At 43.6% G+C, this 17,333-nt stretch overlaps 2 pseudogenes; both read right to left on the bottom strand.

Moving 5' to 3' along the window:
* Positions 1-12,901: 12,901 nt before the first annotated feature.
* LOC138089844 (E3 ubiquitin-protein ligase makorin-1-like) lies at positions 12,902-14,293 on the bottom strand (annotated as a pseudogene).
* A 1,738-nt stretch (positions 14,294-16,031) lies between these two features.
* On the bottom strand, positions 16,032-16,610 carry LOC138085990 (large ribosomal subunit protein uL6 pseudogene; annotated as a pseudogene).
* Between the last annotated feature and the right edge of the window lie 723 nt (positions 16,611-17,333).

Raw genomic sequence — 17,333 nt, forward strand, 5'->3', positions numbered from 1 at the left:
TGTGCTGCCACCTGGCGTCCATAAGAGGTAAGACAGCCATCTCCAACCACCAAGATCTGAGAATTGGCTTCCCTTCTCACTCATCGCTCACCTTGTAATCTGCACTGGCCTGGCGGGAACCTCAGGAGCGGATCAAAGGATCTCAGAGGACCTCTGTCCTCAGCCCTCTGGTTGATATTTATTCACACCTCTGCCCTGAGTGTGACCTTCCCCTTCCGGAAATCCTCTAAATGCAAATAGGGAATAAATATTCTTATGTTGATTAAACTGTGACCTATGGAGACCCATCAAATCAATGACTATAAAGGGATGAATTTCTCTGTGAAATAGAATTTAAGAAGGATAATTGCTGGGTCATTGCTTATGTGCATTTAAAATGCAGGCTTCCCTCCCTCCCCCCCCCCCCCCCGAAACTAATGCCTGTGTTTATTTTGGCTGGCCCCAAATTAGTTATTTCACTAGCACTTCACAGGTTATTATATTCAACAGTTACACCTGACACACAAGATTCTTTACCATCTGAGCCACCAGGGATGGCTTAGCTGAGGCTCAGGTGACTCAGATGGGGTTAAATGTTTCTATTTTGAAATCTAATTTTCTAATTTTCTCTTCACAGATATCTCCTAGAATATCACATGCATGCTTTAAAGCTTCAAGCACCTCTGAAATTTCCTCTTTTCTCTCACTAAAGGTTTTTAAGTCTAGTAAATTAAACTTCAGGAAATAAAATGAACGCTAATAAGCTGGCACTTTGTCCACAGAAATGGCTGGAGGCTTTTTTGGTTCCAACATACTTGCTTTATTTCCTGCCTTGTCATGCAATTTGGCCGGGTTTAGGAGCAGATGGGGTTTAAACTGAGGATGAAAGAGGAAGGACATGATGCTCTCACATAAAACAAGAGCATTTACTTGTCATTCCACCGTTACATATGGATTGTTTTAGATTTTTAATTTACCTTTTAGTGTTTGAGTCAATTAAATACACTGGAGGATGTCATTTAATATAGCTCATGAGCCACTGCCTTTAAGGGAGTTGTTGGTAGCTGAGAGAGGGGGGCATTGTGGAGTGGAACAGAGTACAGGCATCTGGGCACATGCGTGCATGCATACATGTGCACAAGTGCATGTGTGCATGCAGTGTGTATATGTGTGCACTAGGCACACACACGTAACGGAATGTGTATGTATGTATTCGCGCATTTGTGTATGCGATGTCCGTATGCATGTAACGTGAGTGCACATGTGTACATGCATGTAATGTAAACGCGTGTTTGTGACATATATGTATAATACACACATGAACATGTATATATATATGTGATGCTCATGTGTAATGGACATTTAAACTGCTTCAGGTTTTTACTGTTACACTGTTGTCCTGAACTCGCCATCATCTGCCTCTTTGTATACGTCAGAGGACTGTTAGAAGTGGGATTCTGGGATGTAAGGTCGTGAGCCTGAATAGAGGTGAATGTGTTTATTTCATTTATGAGCAGTTTAGTTTCCTCTTCTGCGTCACCTCATCTTTTGGCCCATTATTCTCTGGCGATTTCTATTTTTCCTTATTAACATCTGGGAATTTCTTATGTTTTCTGTACCCAAATCTTTTGTCAGGAATGCGCATTACAAAATATGTTTTCAATCTGTGCCTTCCCCTCAGTTTGGTTTGGTGTCTTTCTTTGAACAGTTGTTTTTAATTTCAATGTCCTTAGACTTATAAATGTCTTCCTTTATGGTTTATCCTTTTTGGTTTTTTTGTTTGAGATAAGTCATTTCACTTTGATTTCCTCTCTATTTCAAGTATCATGGCTGGTAGCAGAGGGAGTAGGCCAGAACATGAATTTATTACTCCATCTAGACCCTCTAAATAACTTTTGAAGAGACTTATAAGGGTCCAAAATGACATAAGGTAGCGGATGAGGTCAAGTGAAGGTCATCCCTGTGCTATGCTCAAATACTCAGTGGTGTCTGACTCTTTGCAATCCTATGGACTATAGCCCGTTAGGTTCCTCCATCCATAGGATTTCCCAGGCAAGAATACTGGAGTGGGTTGCCATTTCGTCCTCCAGGGGATCTTCCTGACCCATGGATCAAATCCTTATCTCTTGCATTGATGGAGACAGATTTTTACCAGTAGCACCACCCAGTCATTCCAGTGTGCTTTAAAATACAAGAAGCAGAAACTTACTCAAAAGCAGTGGAAAGGATCTCAGAGAAGTAGGAGGTGGTTAATTTAAGGCTGGTAGATGTGTCTGATTAAAGAGGGTGAATTGCAGCAGAGACAGGTATTACATATACCCACACACGGTCGTCCTGTAGAGGACAGGTCCTGGAGACTGGCTGATGGGGTGAATGGCCAGGGGGTCATTGTTCGCAGATGGGAAGATGGACAGTATCCTCACTGTCAGCTCAGGGAACAAAGCTGGGGTGTGTGAGGTGCTGCTGTGTTCCTGTGTGGGGAGTCAGGGGATGATGCTGCTGTGCCTCAGTGCCATTTTCTCTATAAGACGAAAGGATGGATGCATCACTGTTGAGCATGAAAGGCACTGGAGCAGGAGAAGATGAGTCATTCTCCTCCTCTTAGAGAAAGTGGAGCAGCCGTGTACGCTAAGACAGGTGGGAGGAGAAGCTGCTGGGAGGAAGCCAGTAGGTCGGTGGGCACAGAGGACCGCAGGAAGGTCTCCCCTCGGATCCCATCCCCTGCGTGGCCGCCTACGGGCTTGGTACCAGCTGCCTCCCAGCCCTTACCTAGAAGGAAGCTGAACCTGAAATTCCAGCAGCTGCCAGGCTTGCAGATGCTACTGACTTGGGGCTCCTTCGGGGGGCAGGGGTGCCCTTGGGCTGTCACCTGGTGGGGGGAGGGGCTGGAGACCACTTGGAGCCCAAGCTACCTGGTTACCCTGCAGAGAGCTGGCATCACCTGTTGGGCCTTGCCCCATGGAATAAATACTGTATTTGGTCATCTGGTTACTGTTCAGACGGGACTTGGTCACCTTTCCAGTTTTAAAAGGAAAAATTAATAGACTATTTTTAAGAGTGGTTTTAAGTTTATGGAAAATCGGGCAGAAAGTAGAGCTCTTTCACGTAGGTACCATGCACAGTTCCTCAGGGGCCCCAGGTAACCCCCAGCACAGGTGTGGTGTGTTTGTTAAAGTGGATGGCCCAGCACAGACACCTTATTAACGTGAGTCCAGAGTTTACATCAGGGTTCACTCTTTGTGATGTACATTCTGTAGATGTGTGACAAGTGTGTAATGTCATGTAGCGGCCATTACAGTATCATACAGCCCCCACCCCACTGGAATGATTTTTAAGTTTTATTTATTAAAAAATCGATGCATAGTTGATGTTCAATATTATTTAAATCACAGGTGTGCAGTAAGTGGTTCACAATTCTTAAAGTTTATGTTCTATTGACAGTTCTTATAATGCTGGCTGTATTCCCCTATTCCCTGTGTTGTAGAATATATCCTTGTCGTACTTCCCACATAGTAGTTTGTATAGATTCTTAAATATTTGGTAGAATTTACCCGTGAACCCATCTGGACCTGGAGCTTTCTATGTTGAAAATGTATTAAATGTTCAGATTATCTGTTTTTCCTGTGTGAGTTTGGTAGATTATATCATTTAAGAACTCAGTCTATGTCATTTAAGCTACCACATTTGTGGATATGGAGTTATGTAGAATGTTACTATCATTTTAACGTCCATCAAGTCGGTAGTAAAGACATCTCTTTCGTTTTTGATACTAGTAACTTATGTCTTCTCTTTTTTCTTCGTTAACTTGGCTAGAGGTCTATTCATCTTATTCACTTTGACAAAGAGACAACTTCTGTTTTTATTGATATCTTCATTATTTTCTTGTTTTCAATTTCATTGATTTCTGCTCCGATTTTAAAATTTTATTTTCTTCCACTTAAACGTGCATTGAATCTCTTCTGATTTGTATAGTTTCCTAAGGTGAAAGCTTCAATTACTGAGTTTAGATCTTTCTTCTCTGCTAATGCACGCATTCAATATTACAAAATTTCCTCTAAGCACTTCTGCCATTACACCCCACAAATTTTGATAGACTGTTTCAGTCTCATTTAGTTCAAAATGTATTTGAATTTCTGTTGAAATTCTGTTATTTAGGAGTGTGTTATTTCATTTCCAAATATTTTGGGGTTTTCATTCTGTTATTGACTTTTAGCTCCATTATGGTCCGAGAGCACACTTTGTATGATATATTTACTCTTTTAAATCTGTTACGGTTGGTTTTATGGCCCAGAGTGTGGTATGTATTGGTGAATGTCCCATGTGAACTTGAGAAGAATGTTTATGATGCTGCTGTTGGATGAGGTATTTTATAAATGTCAGTTTGGTCCAGTTTATGTATTTTGCCACGCAGATCCTTCCTGATTTTCTGCCTGCTAGCAAGGAGTTAAATTCTCTGGCCTGTAACAGTGGATTCACCTGTTTCTTCTTGCAGTTCTAGCCTCATGGATTTGGGTGCTTTCTTTTGGATACACACAGATTAAATATTGTCAAGGGCTTCCCTAGTGGCTCAGATGGTAAAGAATCTGCCTGAAATACAGGAGACCTGGGTTTGATCCCTGGGTCAGGAAGATCCCCTGGAGAAGGGAATGGCAACCTACTCCAGTATTCTTGCCTGGAAAATTCCGTGAACAGAGGAACCTGATGGGCTACAGTCCAAGGGATGGCAAAGAGTCAGACACAAACAAAGGCACTATGTTTTGCTTCAAACAAAACCTTGTGCATCCCAGGACTCAGAGACCCCACAGAGGCTGAGGCAGATCTGTGTTTGAGTCTTCTGTGGAGGTATGGGTCAGCAGTGGCCTGCCATAGAGGCAGGGGCTCTGGGTGCAGCTACCTGGGTCATACAGCCTGTGGCATAAGCCCCTTGGATGAAGTTGCTATTAGCCCCACAATAGAGCCACCAAGCAGACGGCCCACATACTGCAGAACAATTATTCCAAAGAAATTCTCACACTGTTAAAAAAAGTTCTAGCACCCACAACAGATTTCCCAACCTGGGGATCTGGCAAAGGGACTGAAAACTCCCAGAGAATTTGACTCTGGAGGCCAGTGGGATTTGATTACAGAACTTATAGAACTTACACAGGACTGGGGAAACAGACTCTTGGAGGGCAGAAAAAAAAACCTTGTGTGTGCCAGGTCCCAGGAGAAAGGAGCAGTGATGCCACAAGAGACTGACTCAGACTTGCCTGTGAGTGTCCAGGAGTCTCTGGCAGAGGTGTGGGTTGGCAGTGGCCTGCTGCAGAGTGGGGGGCACTGAGGGTGGCAGTGCATCAGTTCAGTTCAGTCGCTCAGTCGTGTCTGACTTTTTGTGACCCCATGAATCACAGCACGCCAGGCCTCCCTGTCCATCACCAACTCCCGGAGTTCACTCAGACTCGCGTCCATCGAGTCCGTCATGCCATCCAGACATCTCATCCTCTGTCATCCCCTTCTCCTCCTGCCCCCAATCCCTCCCAGCATCACAGTCTTTTCCAATGAGCCAACTCTTTGCATGAGGTGGCCAAAGTACTGGAGTTTCAGCTTTAGTATCATTCCTTCCGAAGAAATCCCAGGGCTGATCTCCTTCAGAATGGACTGGTTGGATCTCCTTGCAGTCCAAGGGACTCTCAAGAGTCTTCTCCAACACCACAGTTCAAAAGCATCAGTTCTTCGGCGCTCAGCTTTCTTCACAGTTCAACTCTCACATCCATACATGACCACAGGAAAAACCATAGCCTTGACTAGGCGGACCTTAGTTGGCAAAGTAATGTCTCTGCTTTTGAATATACTATCTAGGTTGGTGATAACTTTCCTTCCAAGGAATAAGCGTCTTTTAATTTCATGGCTGTAATCACCATCTGCAGTGATTTTGGAGCCCCCCAAAATAAAGTCTGATACTGTTTCCACTGTTTCCCCATCTATTTCCCATGAAATGATGGGACCAGATGCCATGATCTTCATTTTCTGAATGTTGAGCTTTAGGCAGCTTTTTCACTCTCCTCTTTCACTTTCATCAAGAGGCTTTTTAGTTCCTCTTCACTTTCTACCATAAGGGTGGTGTCATCTGCATATCTGAGGTTATTGATATTTCTCCTGGCAGTCTTGATTCCAGCTTGTGCCTCTTCCAGTCCAGCGTTTCTCATGATGTGCTCTGCATAGAAGTTAAATAAGCAAGGTGACAATATATAGCCTTGACGTACTCCTTTTGCTATTTGGAACCCGTCTGTTGTTCCATGTCCAGTTCTAACTGTTGCTTCCTGACCTGCATACAGATTTCTCAAGAGGCAGGTTAGGTGGTCTGGTATTCCCATCTCTTTCAGAATTTTCCACAGTTTATTGTGATCCACACAGTCAAAGGCTTTGGCATAGCCAATAAAGCAGAAAGATGTTTTTCTGGAACTCTCTTGCTTTTTCGATGATCCAAGGGATGTTGGCAATTTGATCTCTGGTTCATCTGCCTTTTCTAAAACCAACTTGAACATCAGGAAGTTCATGGTTCATGTATTGCTGAAGCCTGGCGTGGAGAATTTTGAGCGTTCCTTTACTAGCATGTGAGATGAGTGCAATTGTGCAGTAGTTTGAGCATTCTTTGGCATTGCCTTTCTTTGGGATTGGAATGAAAACTGACCTTTTCCGTCCTGTGGTCACTGCTGAGTTTTCCACATTTGCTGGCATATTGAGTGCAGCACTTTCACAGCATCATCTTTCAGGATTTGAAACAGCTCAACTGGAATTCCATCACCTCCACTAGTTTTGTTCATAGCAATGCTTTCCAAGTCCCACTTGACTTCACTTTCCAGGATGTCTGGCTCTAGATTAGTGATCACACCATCATGATTGTCTGGGTCATGAAGATCTTTTTTGTACAGTTCTTCTGTGTATTCTTGCTACCTCTTCTTAATATCTTCTGCTTCTGTTAGGTCCATACCATTTCTGTCCTTTATCAAGCCCATCTTTGCATGAAATGTTCCCTTGATATCTCTAATTTTCTTGAAGAGATCTCTAGTCTTTCCCATTCTGTTCTTTTCCTCTGTTTCTTTGCATTGATCACTGAAGAAGGCTTTCTTATCTCTTCATGCTATTCTCTGGAACTCTGCATTCAGATGCTTATATCTTTCCTTTTCTCCTTTGCTTTTCACCTCTCTTCTTTTCTCAGCTATTTGTAAGGCCTCCCCAGACAGCCATTTTGCTTTTTTGCATTTCTTTTCCACGGGGATTGTCCTTATCCCTGTCTCCTGTACAATGTCACAAACCTCATTCCATAGTTCATCAGGCATTCTATCTATCAGATCTAGGCCCTTAAATCTATTTCTCACTTCCACTGTATAATCATAAGGGATTTGATTTAGGTCATACCTGAATGGTCTAGTGGTTTTCCCTACTTTCTTCCATTTGAGTCTGAATTTGGTAATAAGGAGTTCATGATCTGAGCCACAGTCAGCTCCTGGTCTTGTTTTTCTTGACTGTATAGAGCTTCTCCATCTTTGGCTGCAAAGAATATATCAATCTGATTTCGGTGTTGACCATCTGGTGATGACCATGTGTAGAGTCTTCTCTTGTGTTGTTGGAAGAGGGTGTTTCCTATGACCAGTGCATTCTCTTGGCAAAAGTCTATTAGTCTTTGCCCTGCTTGGAATGCAAAAGTAGGAAGTCAAGAAACACCTGGAGTAACAAGCAAATTTGGCCTTGGAATGCGGAATGTGGCAGTGCATATGTGGAACCTTTTGAAGGAGGTCACCATTATCTTCATTACTTCCACCATAATTTGGCCTCAGGTCAAACAGCAGGGAAGGAACAGAGCCCTGCCCTTCAACAGAAAATTGGATTAAAGATTTACTGAGCATGGTTCCACCCATCAGAACAAGATCCAGTTTCCCCCAGTCAGTCTTTCCCACCAGGAAGCTTCCACAAGCCTCTTATCATCTGTCATTGGATGGACAGAATGAAAACCAGAATCACAGAAGACTAATCAAACTGATCACATGGACCACAGCCTTGTCTAACCCAATGAAACTGTGAGCTATGCCATATAGGACCACCAAAGATGGATGGGTCATGGTGGAGAGTTTTGACAAAACGTGGTCCACTGGAGAAGGGAATGGCAAACCACTTCAGTATTCTTGACTTGAGAACCCCATGAACAGTATGAAGAGGCAAAAAGATAGGACACTGAAAGATGAACTCCCCAGGTTGGTAGGTGCCCAATATACTACTGGAGAAGAGTGGAGAAATAACTCCAGAAAGAATGAAGGCACAGAGCCAAAGCAAAAACAACACCCAGTTATGGATGTGACTGGTGATGGAAGTAAAGTCCAATGCTGTAAAGAGCAATACTGCATAGGAACCTAGAATGTTAGGTCCATAAATCAAGGTAAATTAGAAGTGGTCAAACAGGAGATGGCAAGAGTGAACATGGACATTTTAGGAATCAGTGAACTAAAATGGACTGGAATGGGTGAATTTAATTCAGATGACCATTATGTCTATTACTGTAGGCAAGAATCCCTTAGAAGAAATGGAGTAGCCCTCATGGTCAACAAGAGTCTGAAATATAGTACTTGGGTACAATCTTAAAAATAACAGAATGATCTCTGGTTGTGTCCAAGGCAAACCATTCAGTATCAAGTAATCCAAGTCTATCCCCCAACCACTAATGCTGAAGAAGCTAAAACTGAACAGTTCTATGAAAACCTACAAGACTTTCTAGAACTAACATCTAAAAAAGATGTCCTTTTCATTATAGGGGACTGCAATGCAAAAGTAGGAAGTCAAGAGATACCTGGAGTGACAGGCAAATTTGGCCTTGGAGTACAAAATGAAGCACAGCAAAGGCTAAGAGTTTTGCCAAGAGAACACACTGGTCATAGCAAACACCTTCTTCCAACAGCACAAGAGAAGACTACACATGGACATCACCAGATTGATTAAATATAATCAGATTGATTATATTCTTTGCAGCCAAAGATGGAGAATCTCTACATAGTCAGCCAAAACAAGACTGGGAGATAACTGTGGCTCAGATCATGAACTCCTTATTGTCAAGTTCAGACTTAAATTGAAGAAAGTAGGCAAAACCACTAGACCATTCAGGTATGACCTAAATCAAATCCCTTACAGTTATACAGTGGAAGTGACAAATAGATCAAGGGATTAGATCTGATAGACAGAGTGCCTGATGAACTATGGACGGATGTTTGTACCCTGTTCAGGAGGCAGTGATCAAAACCATCCCCCCCAAAAGAAAGGTGGAATGGCAAAATGGTTGTCTGAGGAAGCCTTACTAATAGCTGAGAAAAGAAGATAAGCTAAAGGCAAGGAGAAAAGAAAAGATACAACCATTTGAATGCAGATTTCCAAAGAATAGCAGGGAGAGATAAGAAAATCTTCCTCAGTGATCAATGCAAAGAAATAGAGGAAAACAGTAGAATGGGAAAGACTAGAGATCTCTTCAAGAAAATTAGAGATACCAAGGGAACATGTCATGCAAAGATGGGCTCGATAAAGGACAGAAATGGTATGGACCTAACAGAAGCAGAAGATATTAAGAAGAGGTGGCAAGATACACAGAAGAACTATACAAATAAGATCTTCATGATCCAGATAACCATGATGGTGTGATCACTCACCCAGAGCCAGACATCCTGGAATGTGAAGTCAAGTGGGCCTTAGGAAGCTTCACTCTGAACAAAGCTAGTGGAGGTGATGGAATTCCAGTTGAGCTATTTCAAATCCTCAAAGATGATGCTGTGAAAGTATTGCACTCAATATACCAGCCAATTTGGAAAACTCAGCAGTGGCCACAGGACTGGAAAAGGTCAGTTTTCATTCCAATATCAAAGAAGGGCAATGCCAAAGAATGCTCAAACTACCAAACAATTGCACTCATCTCACATGCTAGCAACATAATGCTCAAAATTCCCCAAGACAGGCTTCAACAGTATGTGAACCATGAACTTCCAGATGTTTGAGCTGGATTTAGAAAAGGCAGATGAACCAGAAATCAAATTGCCAACATTCCTTGGATCATAGAAAAAGCAAGAGAATTCCAGAAAGATATCTACTTCTGCCTTATTGACTATGCCAAAGCCTTTGACTGTGTGGATCACAATAAACTGTGGAAAATTCTGAAAGAGATGGGAATACCAGACCACCTGACCTGTCATCTGAGAAATCTGTGTGCAGGTCAAGAAGGAACAGTTAGAACCAGATGTGGAACAACAGACTGGTTCCAAGTTGGGAAAGGAGTACATCAAGGCTGTGTATTGTCACCCTCCTTATTTAACTTATAGGCAGAGTACATCATGTGAAATGCTGGGCTGGAAGAAGCACAAGCTAGAATCAAAATTGCTGAGAGAAGTATCAGTAACCTTGGATACACAGATGGCACCACCCTTATGGCAGAAAGTGAACAGGAACTAAAGAACCTCTTGATGAAAGTGAAAGAGGAGAATGAAAAAGCTGGCTTAAAACTCAACATTCAAAAAACAAAGATCATGGCATCGGTCCCAACACTTCATGGCAAATAGATGGCGAAACAATGGAAACAGAGACAGACTTTATTTTCTTGGACTCCAAAATCACTGCAGATGATGACTGCAGCCATGAAATTAAAAGATGCTTACTCCTTGGAAGAAAAGCTGTGACCAACTAGGCAGCATATTAAAAAGCAGAGACATTACTTTACCAACAAAGGTCTGTCTAGTCAAAGCTATGATTTTTCCAGTGGTCATGTATGGATGTGAGAGTTGGACTATAAAGAAAGCTGAGTGCTGAAGAATTGCTGCTTTTGAACTGTGGTGTTGGAGAAGACTCTTGAGAGTCCCTTGGACTGCAAGGAGGAGATCAAGCCAGTCAATCCTAAAGGAAATCTGTCCTGACTATTCTTTGAAAGGACTGATGCTGAAGCTGAAACTCCAATACTTTGGCCACCTGATGTGAAGAACTGACTCATTGGAAAAGACTCTGATGCTGAGAAAGATTAAAGGCAGGAGGAGGAGAGTACGACAGAGGATGAGATGGTTGGATGGCATCACTGACTCGATGGACATGAGTTTGAGCAAGCTCTGTGTGTTGGTGATGGACAGGGAGGCCTGGTGTGCTGCAGTCCATGGGGTCACAAAGAGTTGGACACGACTGAGCAACTGAACTGAACTGAAATATTGTCATATCTTCTGGAAGAACTGACCCCTTTTGCCATTGTAATCCCTCTGTCTAAGCTGATAATTTTCTTTCTTTGCTCAGAGGTCCACTCTGTCTTAAACTGAGTTGCCCACTCCTCTTTCTTTCACTTAGTGTGGCGTGTTTTTCTCTGTTCCTTTCCTTTTTTGGGGCGGCGGGGGGAAGGGTTAGAAATTGTTTTATTTGGGAAAAGTGCCTCTTACAAAAGGGTAGCTGCAAAATACAAAGACCTCTGCAACAATTACTGTTATTATTTTTTTGTCTTAACATGAAAAGAATGAATGATATCTGAGGCATCAGGGCAGTAGGTGGACACATCCGGGGCGCCTCCAAGTTATTTTTGGGAAAGAGAGCAACAAAATGCAAAGCTAAAATTTCTGATCGAGGGATTCTCCTAATATTTTAACATTAGCTTATCTTGTGGATTACCACCCTCTATTTTCCCTTTTAGTGGAAAAGCCTGACTTACTATACTGCCAACCAATGACTCCACTACAGGAAACACCTTAGAACATAGATTTGAATCACACTGTCTAGCAGAAAATGTTGGGGATGGAATGAGGCAAATATCCACAAAAAAAGGAACACAAAAACCAGAAAAGAAACCCTCAAATGAGGACAAAGGTTTGTCAAAAAGTGCTTGGACTGGGAAGTCTTGGAGATCAGACAACATTAAACACAACTGTGGACCCAAGCCCTAGGTTGTATTAATTCATGGGATAAGCAGATAGTTTTACACTTTGATGGCTAAGCCCATTTCTCTATTTATACAGACAAAGCTAGCTCTGCTCTATTAACAGCTACCAATAAACTGCTTTGTTTTTTAAGATCTATTTGCTCCATGAGGCTGAAACCACTAAACCGAGATTTTTCACTAAGGCTACAAACACTGCGCCTATGCAGAAATGGGAAGCTTGTCACGCAGTCACACTCGCACATCCCAAGTCCATCAGCCTCAGGGAGTCAGTTTCCAACTCTGCGTTATTTTCTTCCACTCCCGTCTTTTATACGTATTCTTTTACAATTTTCCTATCGCTCTAGATAAGGTAGAAATCTCAAATACATTCACACCTGGTTCTGGTTACCCAGTAGTATTACTTGTGTGCAATGAAACAAGAGACCAAAACCACAGGATGAGTGCACAGAGGTGGGGGGGTGGGAGGAGTTGGGAGGTGGGGAGTGGAAGACAGGACAGGGACCAGATAGAAAACACAGATGTGCTGATTTCATCAGAAACCAAGTACCCACCTCCCATGTTTAGAGCAGAAGGTGGCTCTTGGTACAGTTCAGATCCTTCACCCATCACCCTGATTCCTGGACCCCCAAAGCAGGGGCCATTGCTGTTACTTCTGAACCCGGGGTCCTCAACAGTGAGTCCTGGAAATCTAGAAACACTCCCCTCGAACTATGTGGATCTGGTGGAAAACAGGAAGGGACAAACCTACACTGTCTAGACAGTTAATTTCATGTTACAAAAGGACTAACTTTCAGATTAATTTTTGTAACTTTTTTAAACAGAGAAAACAACATACTCCTTGGGGAAGGGTGAGGGGTTGAGAAGACAGGCCCTGGGTAAAAATGACTACTACAGCACCTGGGGTTGAGAGGCCTGCCTAGGAGAGCAGCCCGGGCAAGGCCACTGCCCCGGAGGCCCACTACTGTCTGAGGCTCGGCAGATTGGTTCATGCACCCTGCTGACCTGCTATAGATCCAAGTCATAAAAATCTTCCAGCTCATTGTGAAACAAGTGCCACTCATCTTCAGAGTCTGTCAGGTCATTGCCCCCACCTGCAGCTAAAAGCATAAGCAACATCTCGCCCAGCTCGAAGGTGACAACCTCCTCTTTGTTGTCAAAAGGGTTGCCATTCTAGTTCCTCGATGAGCTCCCAGAAGTGGTTCCCTTGTTGGGCCCGGTATCTGCTTGCTGTTCCCACTTTCTGTCTCTGTGACTCCTTCCTATGGCCATCAGGGTACTGCTGCTGCTGCTAAGTTGTGTCAGTCGTGTCCGACTCTGTGCGACCCCATAGATGGCAGCCCACCAGGCTCCTCTGTCCCTGGGATTCTCCAGGCAAGAATACTGGAGTGGGTTGCCATTTCCTTCTCCACATCATGGTACACATGTTTGTAAAAACAGTTCCCTCCGAATGGGCAGCTCCCATGGCCTTCATCAAAATACCTGCCCACCTTGTTGCTCATTGCCTCCTTGCATTTCTGAATGAGTTTCTGCTTCTCTTCTTTCTCCTCCACCCAGTACTCACTTGAGATGACAAAGTTAGATGTGATGCAGCATTCTGGGCAGGACTTTATGATCTTGCTTTCAAATTGCTTAGCACTCCTCCACTTGCAAATACACTTGAGACAGTAGGTGTGGCTGCAGTTGGAGAGGATCCCGAGGTGGCACTCGCTGGGGTTGGCTTTCTTGTCGACTACCTCCATGCAGATGCCACACACCATGTCCTTGCTGTGCTGCACCGTGAACAAGAGCTCCATGTCCTTCTCATTGGCCTCGATGCAGGATTTTATATGCTGTGACCTCTGGGCAGCATCCATAGGATGGAGGCCCTGCAGCTCACACGTATCACACGCATCTCCATGCAGATAAGCGCAGCTCTCCCCATAGTGGCAATCCCCCACCGTGGCATAGGGCGAGAGCTGCTTCTTGGTCTCCACTGCACTTTGCTCCTTCTCCAAGTCTTCCTTGGTCACTGAGCCCTGCAGGGGGGGCTTCAGTGGAGGAAGAGGCAGTCCGGCCACAGTAGGGCTGCTCTGGAACAAACTCGATGGTGTTCACTCAGTCTTCTGAACCAGTTCCTACAGTTGCAAAATTTGAATTTTTTGACTCACTCTTGCCCATATTCATTTTAGTGGTTGGTCCAACTGATGCGAGACTCCAGGAAGCATCAAGGGATGACTTTGAAGTTAAACCTGTAGCAGTTGCTTCTTCCTGTTTCAGTGGCTTGCTATGTTCACATCTGGAGTGGTCTCTGTAAATACAGTACCCTCACTGAAAATACTTATGCACTATACCATATGGACTATTAGAGAGGTCTTGTGAGTCATGACAGTTGTCTCCTTCCTTACAAACCCCATGCATGAAATACCATCTGGGTTTCTGGTTTGTTTGTCATGCCTTTTGTCTCGCAGGCTTCACAGTGATATCCCTCCTTGCCAGCCCATCTCTACATCTGCAGTTGACCTGCTTGGTTCAGCCGTTGTCACTGCCTATTCCTTTACCTTTAATCCAGCTGTGTTTCCATACTCAGTATTGCAGGTTTAGAATTTAGCTGTATACTCACCTTTACCAGTGGGTTTTACATTTTCATGTTAGTAATTAGCGTCTGTTCACTTTAGCTTGAAGAACTCTTTCAATGCTTCTTGTGAAGCAGGACTAGTGGTGATGAACTCCCTCAGCTTTTGTTTGTCTGGGAAAGTCTTTCTTTCTCCTTTTTTCTGAAGTACACATCTTCTGGGTAAAGTGTTCTTGGTTGGACCTTCTTCCCTTTCTGCATTTTGAGTATGTTATTTTGCCGTCTCCAGATTGCAGAGTTTCAGCTGAGAAATCTAATTGGAGCCTTATCACATTTTCCTTACATATGAGGAATTTTTCTTTTGCTGCTTCTAAAATTCTTTGATTTTTATTAATGCTCCCTTCCCCCTGCCATGCATGCTCAGTCGTGTCTGACTCTTCGTGACTCCATGAACTACAGCCCACAAGGCTCCTCTGTCCATGGGATTTCCCAGACAAGAATACTAGAGTGGATTACCATTTCCTTCTCCAAGGGATCTTACCAACCCAGGGATTGAACCTGAGTCTCCTGCATTGGCAGGTGGATTCTTTACCACTGAGTCATCTGGGAATCCAGTGCTATCTTGGAATAGACTTTTTTTGGGAACTATGAATTTCATGAACTTGGATGTCCAAATCTCTCCACAGCTTTGGGAAGTTGGCACCCCACTCCAGTACTCTTGCCTGGAAAATCCCATGGATGGAGGAGCCTGGTAGGCTGAAGTCCATGGGGTCACTGAGAGTTGGATACGACTCAGTGACTTCACTTTGACTTTTCACTTTCATGCATTGGAGAAGGAAATGGCAACCCACTCCAGTGTTCTTGCCTGGATAATCCCAGGGACAGCAGATCCTGGTGGGCTGCCGTTTATGGGGTTGCACAGAGTCGGACACGACTGAAGTGACTTAGCAAGAATTAATATTTTAAATAAGCTTCCTCTCTTCTCTTTCTGGGACTTCAGTAACTGTAGATTGTTTCTTTTAATTGTCTCCCATGGTTCATGTATACTTTCTTCCACCTCTGTCCATTCTTTGATTTCCTTTGTTTTCTTCTGAATGGATAATTTCCAGTGACCTGTTTTTGACTTCTCAAGGTTTTTTTCTTCTACTTGATCAAGTCTGCTGTTGCTCCCTAGGGCATTTTTTCACTTTATTCCCTGTAGTTTCCAAGCTCCAGAATTTCTGTTTACTTCTTTTTTATAATTTATATCTTTCAGTTAAGTATCTCATTTTGTGTGTGTATCAACTCCTTGATTTTGGACTGTCTTTTTGAGTTTTCTTGTAGCACCCTGAGCTTTCTTAAAACAACTATTTTGAATTATTTATCTGGCAAATCACAGATCTCCGTTTCCTTAGGATTGTGTTTCTTTGGTGGTGTCATGTTTCCTTGTTTTTCCTTGCTCCTTAGATTCTGTGTTGCTGTCTTTGCATTTGTTTTTTATTTTTTTCTCAAATCAAGAGTTTTTATTGTCTCTTTAAAAGATCACAACTGAGTCCATAGAACCATCTGCTATCTTGTTGTTTCTGCAGCAGGATCACTGAGATCTTATTCATCAGCCTGCTGAACTGTTCCTTTTTCAGAAACATAGATACCATTCAAAAATTTTCTGATATCCTTGTTTTTAACTGTGGTGGCTTGCTGAATCAAAGCAGCTGAATTTGACACAAGTTCAATGTCATTTCCTTCAAGAATCAACTCATCTTTCTGGGCTTGAGATACTGAACAGGCAACACCTGGCCTCATTCGAACCCTGCGTATGTATTTTTCACCCCCAAAATTTTGGATTTCCACAAGAGAACCATTCTCCTGAATAGCAACGTTGATGGGGAAGTGGGCATACACCGACCTCATCTTGTAACAGAAGCCCAGTGTAACACCCTTGATCATGTTCTGTACGTGACTACAGATTGTGCGAACAGTGGCCAGTTCCTTTCTGTTTCCCCACCATTTGTCAACACGGAGCCTCTTCTTTTTCTTTCCAAGGAGACTGAGTTCTACATTGATGTGATTGAAGTCCCTCCGCAGGGTGCCTCTGGGGCCCTTCACAATAACTGTCCGTCCCTTCAAGTTAATGTCGACATTTTCTGGGATGTCAACAGTCTGATTGCTGAGAATGGTCTTCATTGTCACAGTAGATGCGGCAAAAAGAGCTGTCTTTGCATTTGAAGAGTCACCTCCTTGTCTTTACTCACTGGCTTCAGAAGACTAACACCTTCCATCAGGATTGCTCAGGATTCTGAGATTTCTCAGTCTTTTCTATGGATATCCTTGCTTCACACTTCTTGTTTCCTTTTGGAGGGAATTCTTAGAATTGTATTCTTTGGGCTTTCCAGGTGACATACTGGTAAAGAACCTGCCTGCCAGTGCAGGAGACCTGGGTTCAATCTCTGGGTGGGGAAGCTCCCTTGGAGAAGGAAATGGCAACCCAATCCAGGATTCTTGCCTGGGAAATCCCGTGGACAGAGGAACCTGGTGGGCTATAGTCCATAGAGTTGCAAAGAGTCGGACGTCACTGAACGATTTAGCACACATGTATCTTTAGATCCTGCAAAATTGAACTTCATGCTTCCCTTCTGGTGGTGCCAACTGCTCAAGCATGTGTGTGTTTCTTCCAATCTTGCAGAGCCTGACTGGCTTTCTACCTGTGCTCACCAGCCATCTGCAGAGGCTCATACTTTCCTTCCTTGGAGGCACGCCCAGGGAGCCAGCCACAGGGTGTGGCACGTGGAGGTGCTTGTGGACCAGCGGGGGTGGGAGGAGGTTGCAGGCAGGGTGTCCCTCGTGGCTCATGGGAGTCTTCCTGTTGGAGATGATGAAGTGAGGAGCAGGGTCTGCTCCCCTCTGGTG

This window comes from Capricornis sumatraensis, chromosome 1 (genome assembly GCF_032405125.1).
Source record: "Capricornis sumatraensis isolate serow.1 chromosome 1, serow.2, whole genome shotgun sequence".
Taxonomy (NCBI): domain Eukaryota; kingdom Metazoa; phylum Chordata; class Mammalia; order Artiodactyla; family Bovidae; genus Capricornis; species Capricornis sumatraensis.